Below are 10265 nucleotides of genomic sequence, written 5' to 3'. Positions count from 1 at the left end.
ACCACACTGATGCTAAAATAATGTAAACAGCACATACGGGAATAATATGCATCGCTAAGGAGAAGGCGCTGGAAAAACTCTTACCTGTATATACACTGTTTTATTTATTTATTTTTCCATGTGGTTTTCGTCAGTATGTTTTAGTCCGATTTCTTCCTTGCTGCTGCTCAGGGTTGCTACGTGTCAAACTTTGCGGGGAGTTTTGCGTAGTCCCCTCTGCCTACCTGCTCCTAGTCGCAAAGCCCATAGGTTCAAACTTTTGCGACTCTCCCCTGACTGGCTCTTGACAATATCCAATTCTGTTTTCCTTTTCGTTCATAAGGAGCTATGCGTCGTCCAGAATGCACTCAGTAGGCATACTCTCTCTCTCTCTCTCTCTCTCTCTCTCTCTCTCTCTCTCTCTCTCTCTCTCGCTCGCTCGCTCGCTCTCTCTCTACGGTGATGCCTTTTTCATTCCTGCTGCAGATATCGTAGACGATTATTCTGTTCACATTAGTACACACCCTTAATAGTCAAGTGATTAATGACGGAAAATTTCAGCCCGTCCAATTTTATCAAAGTTTCTAAAGGCAAAAAAGAAATAAAAAAGGTAGGAAAAACTGCGCAAAAGTAACGTACTCGAATTAAAGAGTTATTCCAAGCTACGACGCTGGCTCTAGTGAAAATAACTTCTAACCTCTAGCCGTAATAAGACTACAATGGCCAAGGTTCCATTAAAGCCGCTAACAGAGGCGAGCAATATGAGAGCACAGGTTCTCTTCATGGTATCTCTAATGAACATTTTGAGTCAGGTGGCGAATTCTGCTTTTTCATTTTTTGTACCCTCTATTTTCAGACAATTTCAGTCATCTCAGTTCTTGCTTTATTGTACTCATTTTTTATTTGGCCTTCTACGATAAGATTCCTTCAAGTACTGGGGACTAACCTAGATGGAATGGTGAGCAAACTCTCTCTCTCTCTCTCTCTCTCTCTCTCTCTCTCTCACACACACACACACACACACACACACACATACTGACAGCTAAATATAACCTTCCTCCTTCGAAAAGTCTCTCCTAAACTGAACAAATCGTCAGGAAGCAACCAGAACAAAACAAACGACTCACCAGGGCAGAAGGCGTCACATCAAAACTGGCAAAATTCGAGAGAGAGAGAGAGAGAGAGAGAGAGAGAAATTCGTCGACTCCTGGACCTGCCGCCCCTTGAGGACCCAGCCACCAATTCACATTTAATCTTAGTCGCTAAAACTGTGCGGGCCTCAGAGGGAACTTGTTTTGCGACTCTTTCTCTCTCTCTCTCTCTCTCTCTCTCCTCCAAAAATTCCAGCTTTCCGCCTAACACTTCGGGGAAGTTTAGTTCTCTCTCTTTTTATTTTTTTTTCTTCTGCCACCAACTTGGCCAACCAGCGCCACTTGAAACATTTAGCGGAGAGAGAGAGAGAGAGGTAATACATACTGCTACTGCATAATTTGTGACTAACCATTATTTCCTGAAGAACAACTTATCTATTTCGTTCTACCTAATGTTATATAATTTAATAACTAACGAAGGATGTAACTTAAACATTCATCCTTAAAAATAAAAGGTAAACAAAATTAATATATGCTATGAAACTAGGAGTGAGAAAGCTGGAATCAGTAAGGTAAAAAAATAAAAGTATATGACAGAAAATGGTGACGCAAACAACTTCAAGGGAAACTACCGTAAAAACAATGGGGACAAACAAGAGCATTCCTGGACCACCACCTGCCCGGCACGAGGGTGGGTGAGGAAGGCTGGATGGTAGGAGAGAAGGGGGCAGGATGGTCGGGAGGTCTGGAAGGTTGGACGTGAAGAGGCAGGAGGGTGTGTGATGAGGAAGGATGGAGGATAGGAGGTAAGGGAGGGTGTAGGGAAAGAGGTGAAAAGGACTGAAGGATACGTGAGGGGAGAATGGAGGATAAAAGGTGAGGGGAACAGGGGGGTAGGAGGTGATGGGGGACTGGAGGATATAAGGGCTGGAGGGAATTAGGTGAGGTGGGTGGAGGGATGGAAGGCAGGAGGGTTTGAGAGTAGGGGGTAGGGCGATGTGAGGGGGGGATGAGCTGAATGTTGAACATGGCACCTACCATATTTTACAGGTTATTTTTCTCATGACATTACTATTAACACGACATAAACAAGTAATTATATAAACTGCTACATTATTCAAACTTCATGGCATCCGATAAAATATCCATCCATCGATCCATCATCGAATCCTATGTTGCCCCATAAGAAGCGTAGAAGCCCGGGGCTAGGCAAATTGGCCCTGACATTTAAGATGAGAGTGACCAGCCTCACTCATCCCTGAGTGGCATTACGTGAGAAATAAACCCCAACCATCCCTTGGATATAAACCTTCACCGATAAAATATATGGGTAAAAAAAAGAAAATGAAACGCAAACAGAAACTACGCTCATTGTGAAGCTACCGATCGGCCAGGTAAAGATATTCTGAGGAAGCATTGTATTCGGGCAAGTATTATGTATTCTCGTATGAATTCGCATGTCCGTGAGTGTGTATATCCTAGTCAGATTTCGTAGGCCTCTATTTTAATTTATTTCGACCATCGCCTGATCACGGCTGTCAGCTACAGGATAATACAAGAAAGTGAACAGGATATATGTGCACATGTACTTTTATTTGCGAATGCGTGGGTAACAAAAAAGTAGCGGACGTGAGGTGGTATGCAGGCTGAGTACCACCAAAAGGGGCTGGTTGATAAATGATGCTTCTTAACACATCTACCTTTACGATTCATTATGCAAGGAGCACTTCAATCAATTTCTTGTATTCTATTCATATCGTTTTCATATCGAGAAAGATTGCATTAATAACATACAGGAATATATTAACCTACCAGATACATAAATTCAGCAGTACTGTAAAAATGAGGTGCTGTAGTCTGTTCACCTTAACTTGGTGGAAATTTTCGCCCTTTTGGAGCTTCTTTCTCGTAGCTCAATGACAATCACTCTACACCCTCTTCATACTGTAGCACTTCTTGACAATCTCCATATTCTAGTGATAATCTCTTGTCGCACCTCAGACATCAAGTCGGAGGGATGGCAAATTTAGGCCAAGTCACAGTGAAATATGTGTAGTCAGCATCCTAACTGCATGAGAATACCTACACAGAACACACATTCATCACCACCACCTGCGACACACGTGGATATACGAGGTTGTGCATCAAGACCTTTATTTATTGCATCCCCCACACACCCCTTTTCAGCCAGGCCAGCCTCCTCGGGGTGAAAGTGCTTTATTGCCTTAGTAATGTGACCCTCGTGCAGCATCAGCTTGGAAGAATGGCGGAGGGAATGTGGAGTTCCATTTTATCTCTACTCTGTTCACTTTAATTAGGTGTAGAATTGGCATCTCCCCATCTTCAACGCTGGGCCAGAACAAGAGACTAACGCTAGAATATGATGAGTCTCGAAAACGTCCTCAGGAATGGATGCAGAGCCGTAGTGTTGTCTTATTCTAACATGGAACTACGGGACATCACCTGCAAAAGGACGAACATCACTGCCAATTTAAAGTGCAGCCGGAACTTGCAGGTGAGTTCCATTTTATTTCGTGATGGTGTGTGGAATGTACTACCGCGGACTTCAGTATCGATCCACTACCACACGATAAATTGCAAGAGAGTGAACAATGACTTTTGAAACTTAGTGGTGTTATCTTCGAATCCCAACAAACTTTTTCAGAAGACGGCGTCAGAATTGCGCAGTTCTTCGGCCAAAAAGTGCATCGACATTCCTGAGTGCAACTGTACGTTTAAGGACAAATGTTCGCCTAACAATTCACCTATTTTTCACTTTTTCCATGATGGCTGATATTCTTAATCTCCAAGACTGACAACCAACTCAATTTGTGACAGTGTGTGCATTGTCCATTCGGGGATAAAAAATTTGTCTTAATGTATTCAACTCTTAATATTCACTTTCCTCTGACGGCTGATATTCTTAATCCCGTCAGTACAATGGCGTACTTAATAGTTTATTCTTGCTACTACCAGACGATTTTGTTCAACGATTTAAATATTTAACTCTAGCACTGGAGAAGCTGCTTAAGGCCACATGTAAGTGATGATTAAGGCTGTACCTACCTCCATAAACTTAAATAAAAATCTAAACTGAACAAAATCGTCTGGGGAAGGGAAGAATACAGCAGAAATTACGTCCGGGGACTGAGAGATTTTGGCTGCACGATTATCAATGAATATACAGTATAACAGAAAAAAAAAAAAAAAGCTTTATCCCTCTCCCTTCCTCTTTTACAACTACTTACCCTTCCCTTCCAAAACTAAACAAGAAAACAAAATGGTTCGGTAAAACACTAAAATTTACAATATTTAGAACAGCAATCGTAAAACACCAGACAATATTTACACCTTTCGTAAGACACCAGACAATATTTACAACATCTTTCCTAAATCACCAGACAATATTTACAACACCTTTCGTGAAACACCAAACGATATTTACAACACCTCTCATAAAACACCAGACAATATTCAGAACACCTTTCGCAAAACACCAAAGGATATTCAGAACACCTTTCGTAAAACACCAGACAATATTCAGAACACCTATCGTAAAACATCAGACAGTATTTAAAACACCATCTCTTTGCTGATGACTGTATTTAATATTTATGAACTGAAAATACATCAGTCACGTTGCCTATATATATTCTATGAGGGCCAATCATGTCGTCACTGATCTTCCCTATTTCAGAGTCTGTTTTCATGTCAACTTTTAATATATTCTGTTTTGTGAGAGAGAGAGAGAAAGAGAGAGAGAGAGAGAGAGAGAGAGAGAGAGAATCTGGTTATGATGGGAAAATGAAGAATGTTTCAAAAATTTTCACCACAGAAAGATCCCTCAGGGCCAACGAAAAATTTCTGGAGGCCGAAATTAAAAAAAAAAAAAAAATAATCACCAGTTTCGCGGACCTACACACACACACACACACACACACACACACACACACACACACACACACACACACACAGTTACATATATTCCACATCTCCCAGGACGGCTTGAGGGAGGATGGGGCCGTGGTGTACAGTCAGATGCAAAAGTTCGCTGCTCTCTCTCTTTCGCCTCACATTCTTGGACTCACAGACGCTTACGACACACTGGACTGAGGTGCCCGTTACCACCCATCTTCGGGGAGTTAAGTACCTCTTTTCACTGTGTTTCGTTCAAGCAAATGTGAATCCGAAAGTATGGTAAAGAGGCAGGGGAGGTGAACAGACTTTTGCATTAGACTGTACCTGTAAAAATGACACCACTTTTATTTTCACTTCCTTCCCAGATTTGGTAACTCTATCCCAAATATCTCTATGAAGACGACGTTCACACATATCGTTGTAGATAAGGGAGACATTTCACTTGTTAGATACCTTATAAACCATATGAGGAACTGAGAGCTAAAGACAAAGATGAAACAGACGAAACTTTTGAACTATTACATATACTTCCTATATGTGTATTTTTTACCATGTCAAGGAAGGAAGAATCAAAGGCAAAGAGCAGGTTAAAGCCGTCCTCTCCAAAGAAGGCTTAAAGGAACTCAAAAAAATAGTTCTATACCGAAATTTCTCTAAATGTCTCTCTCTCTCCTCATAACTCTTCTCCTGCTTCAGTTTTCCCTTTTTTCCTTACTTGTGTTTCTTCTTTCCTCCAAATGTCTTCCTTCTTATCTTTCATTGGTGTGGATCCTTAAAACTGCACAAAGGGTAAATAGAAAGATTAATTCCTAGTAATAAATTCCGCATCATAGCCAGCAGCAGGAGAAAAAAGTCTAGCAAGTAATATAATTTTCTTAATAATGGGACCAGAAAATACAAATGATAAACTGAAGACATCTAACACAGAGACAAGGATGTATGTATGCGGATCACAGTGAGGATAATAAAGATGGAAATCGTGAGAGTGAGAGCTGGCGCCTCGGAGATGGAGAGGGAGGACGCGTCACACACAAGACGACAGCATAATGCATAAATTTACTGGACTAGCACCGAAAAAAAAAAAGCAAGAAAAACGAAAGAAAATTTGCTTGACAATTAAAGTCTCGAGATTATTGTGGTTTGCGATGAATAAATACTTCTAACTGATTAATAAATGAGTCAGTAATCTCATCCTCTACTCAAGGAATTATACAAATGGGTAATTATAGTTACTGTTCTTACGGTAACACTTTCACACTCCTGTTGACTCACTCTCAGGTTAACATAATAATCTAAATTCATCTATTGTTAACTCTGAATACTTGAGTTGTCCTGACCATGAAGGGGTTAATGGTGAATGTACTGACTCTCTCAGGCTCCTGTAATTTACTCTTAGCTGTGAGAGAGAGAGAGAGAGAGAGAGAGAGAGAGAGAGAGAGAGAGAATTCTTACCATTTTCTTCGCACAACTAAGAAAAAAATAAGAAAAAAGACCTCAAGAAAGAAAAAAAGAAAGAAGACAGAAAAGGAAAGAATGAAAACAGAACAATCAGCGCTAGTGTAGTTAAGATTATGAACTGCTATGGCATCTCAAGACAACAATCCTCCCTCCCTCACCAACCATCTCAAAGCCTCTTAGTTCCAAGCGTCCCGGAGCAGCTCAATGTCACATCAGTCTTAAGACGGGACCAAGACGCCAAGAACACCATAATTGCACCCTGTGATTTAGCCCAGAAGGTGGTTTGGGACGGCTCAGGCTGCTGGTGTGGGTGCAGGGATGACACGAGAGAGGACCTGATATGCGTCAGCCTGTACTTATTCAATTTTTGCTTTTACTCTGTCCCTGTATCTCTGCCTAGCTATCGGCCTTTGTACCATAACAATATCTATTTATCTATCTGTCAATCTATCTACTGATCTTGGTGCCTAACTGTGCGTTTGTCTGTCTGTTTCTGTATCTCTGCCTATCTATGGGGCTTTTGAAACTGTATTTACCTATCTATCTATCTTGGAAGTTTTGTCTGTCTGTCCCAAACACTATCAGTACATAGATTTCCTTCAGAGACCTTTCTAATGATTTACTTACATCTACCTGTCTATACATACCTCTCCGGGAAATTTATGCTATCAATCTGTTTGCTTGGTTTTGTCTATCAATCTATCTATCCTCTATCTACCTATCTATCTATGTCTGTCTATCTATCTTTGTATTTGTATCCATCATTCTATCTATTTTCTTCACCTATGTCTATCTGTCTATCAAACGCCCACCTCCTAATCTGCATCCAGCCATCTATCCATCCGTTCTTCCGTCTATCTATCTATCTAACTATCTATCTATCCCAAAGCATCAAGCAATATCTGGCCCTACATTCCTTCGTACCAACAATACTGCCATCACCATTCCTCGCTTGTGTGTGTGTGTGTGTGTGTGTGTGTGTGTGTGTGTGTGTGTGTGTGTGTGTGTGTGTGTGTGTGTGTGTGTGAGAGAGAGAGAGAGAGAGAGAGAGAGAGAGAGAGAGAGAGAGAGAGAGAGAGAGAATATGAGCTAAAACTGGAAAAGACAAGAGATTTTTGCTGCCTAATTATGTTTACGCAAACACTCAAGGACAATGACAAAGGAATGTGCAGGAGAAACGAAAAGGAACGGAACGGAACGGAACGGAACGGAACGGAACATGGCAGGTCGGGTCGGTAGCTGGACAGTAGATGAAGAGATGGAACGGAACGGAATGGGACAGAAGAGAACGGAAAAAACGGAACGGAAAGTAGCGAAACAGATAGTAAACGGATGGAACAGAACAGAACGGAACGGGAGGGAACGGAGGGGAAAGAGACGGAGGGAACGGAGGGGAATGAGACGGAAGGAACGAAGAAGAATGGACAAGAAGGAACGAAACGGAACGGAATGGAACGGAACAGTCCTGGGAGAGAGAAAAGGAGGGAAGAGAAGAGAGGATATGACACGCTACTTCCATATTCTCTCTCTCTCTCCCCTGTTATGTCCTGTTTCGATGGAGAGAGAGAGAGAGAGAGAGAGACAGACAGACAGACAGAGAGACAGACAGACAGACAGACAGACAGACAGAGAACCTAGACGCACTGCCAGATCCCTTCATAAAACCCAGAAATTCTTGCATGCTCGGTCTCCCTCTCGCACAAAACAAAAGGACTCCATTTAAGAAGGGAGAAGACAGGGGGATTAAAAGACGCGCCTCTCACAGACCTAATGAGCAAAGGACCTTATAAGAGTGTGTGTGCAGCTGCGGACGTTGAAATCGCCCTTACGTAAGTCCGTAATAAGGGTGAGAACTTTCCCCGTTATCCGATGCAGCTGGAAACTTCAATTTCACCCCTAAGTAACTCGGAAGGAAGTGCCAAATTCCCCCGTTACCCAGACCTTTTTGCGAGTGTGCAGTTGTGGACATTGACTTCGCCTCTACGTAACCCGGGAACAAGGGTCAAACTTCCCCCGTTATGCGACAAAACTTCGGATCCGCCCCAAGTTGACCGGCTTTTGACTAATCCGGTTTCCGAACGTCAAGTCCCACAGACAAAGCCAAGGGAAGGGATTCTGCTTAACCCTGACTCTCTCTCTCTCTCTCTCTCTCTCTCTCACTGTCCTTGGCCCGGTATTCAGGCGGATTAGCTGCTGATCTTATTGGGTATCTGAGTTTCAGATGACGTGCTTAACCCCGTGTGGATCCTGACTTACTGCTGAGCCAGTAATAACATTCACCAGTAACAAGCAGGCTTCTCCTTGCATTGAGGGAATAATAATAATAATAATAATAATAATAATAATAATAATAATAATAATAGAAGGAAGTGTGTTTACCTGAAGGGGAAACAATTATATCAACCTTGTGCCATTCCATTCATTCCACCTTTCACCTTGGTGGCATCCCCCCCCCTCTCTCTCTCTCTCTCCCTCTCCTGCCCTAACCCTTCATCGCTATCCAATCTTCTCTCCATTGTGCCTCTTGCATCTGCCTTCCTGCAAACACTCCCCATTTCTCTTCTCTGCAACCTCCATTTTCTCCTCTTAGACCTTTCCATTTTTTTTTACCTCTGCTTCTCCTCCACCAACAGTGTTCTTGTTATTTTTTTTCACCATGGACTATTAAATTTCTTTCTTGGCTTTTCTATCTTTGTTTTCCTTCTCCATGAATTATTTTATTTTTCACTTCTTGACCATCATCCTCTCTCTCTTTCTCTCTCTCTCTCTCTCTCTCTCTCACACACACACACACACACACACACACACACACACAAATCCTTGACCTTATTTGCCTCTCCTTCAACTATTCTTTACCTTCTTAACCATCCTCTCAAGACGCTCCGTTGGTAGTTGTGGCTCTAAATTTTTATTCACACCGCTCCTGCTCATATCTTCACACACACACACACACACACACACACACACACACACACACACACACACACACACACACACAAAATTCCAGGAACTTCTTTACACACCACACAAAGTACTCCAGAGATAAGCTTGGGTGTGTAAGATATCCAAAAAAACACCCTTGAAGATTCCTTAGCAATTCTCTCTCTCTCTCTCTCTCTCTCTCTCTCTCTCTCTCTCATTCACTGACATAACATGGCGTGTGAGTCGTCTACAAAACACCTCTCTATATTCAACACCAATTTATTTCCTTTTTTTTTCCTCAACCACAAAAAAATCTTTCCAGGTATATTTCCTTCCTATCCTTCTCTCCTGAAAATACCCACAAAAACACCTCTTTATCCTCCTACCAATATTTTTCTCCCTATTTTCTCCTCAATTTAGCCCCAAAAACCTTCTTATATTTTCTACCAATCTTTCTCCCCCATTTTCTCCCTAATTTAACCATTTCACTTCTATTTTTTCTTATTGTTGTCATATTACACTTTTTTTTTTCTTAGCTCCGGGGGGACTTTTCCAACTAAAAGAGTTATATACAGCGTTCAGGAACTGTTCTAAGCTGACTAATTATTACTGGCCGACAGGAATGACAAAAACAACAAAAATCATCAATAACAACAACAAAAACAACAAGGAAAAAAATCATAGAACAGGTTACCGGAGGAAGCGTGTTATATATGGCAGATACCGTCCCCTACAAACCGCCTCCCAACCTTAGTTTCTTGAAAATCTTCTTCACACCATTCTTAATACTATACTTGCAAATTCCAGACGATCTTATTCGGGTCAGGAGCGACTTTAGAAACAGCTCTACGATTAGAGAGAGAGACTTTAGAAATAGCTCTCATTACGGTTCAGGAG

The sequence above is a fragment of the Coenobita brevimanus genome, chromosome 55, assembly GCF_032717465.1.
Source record: "Coenobita brevimanus isolate Jiangsu-jjx chromosome 55, ASM3271746v2, whole genome shotgun sequence".
NCBI classification, from domain to species: domain Eukaryota; kingdom Metazoa; phylum Arthropoda; class Malacostraca; order Decapoda; family Coenobitidae; genus Coenobita; species Coenobita brevimanus.
The sequence above is the reverse complement of the archived record's forward strand: the minus strand, read 5'-3'. Positions refer to the sequence as shown.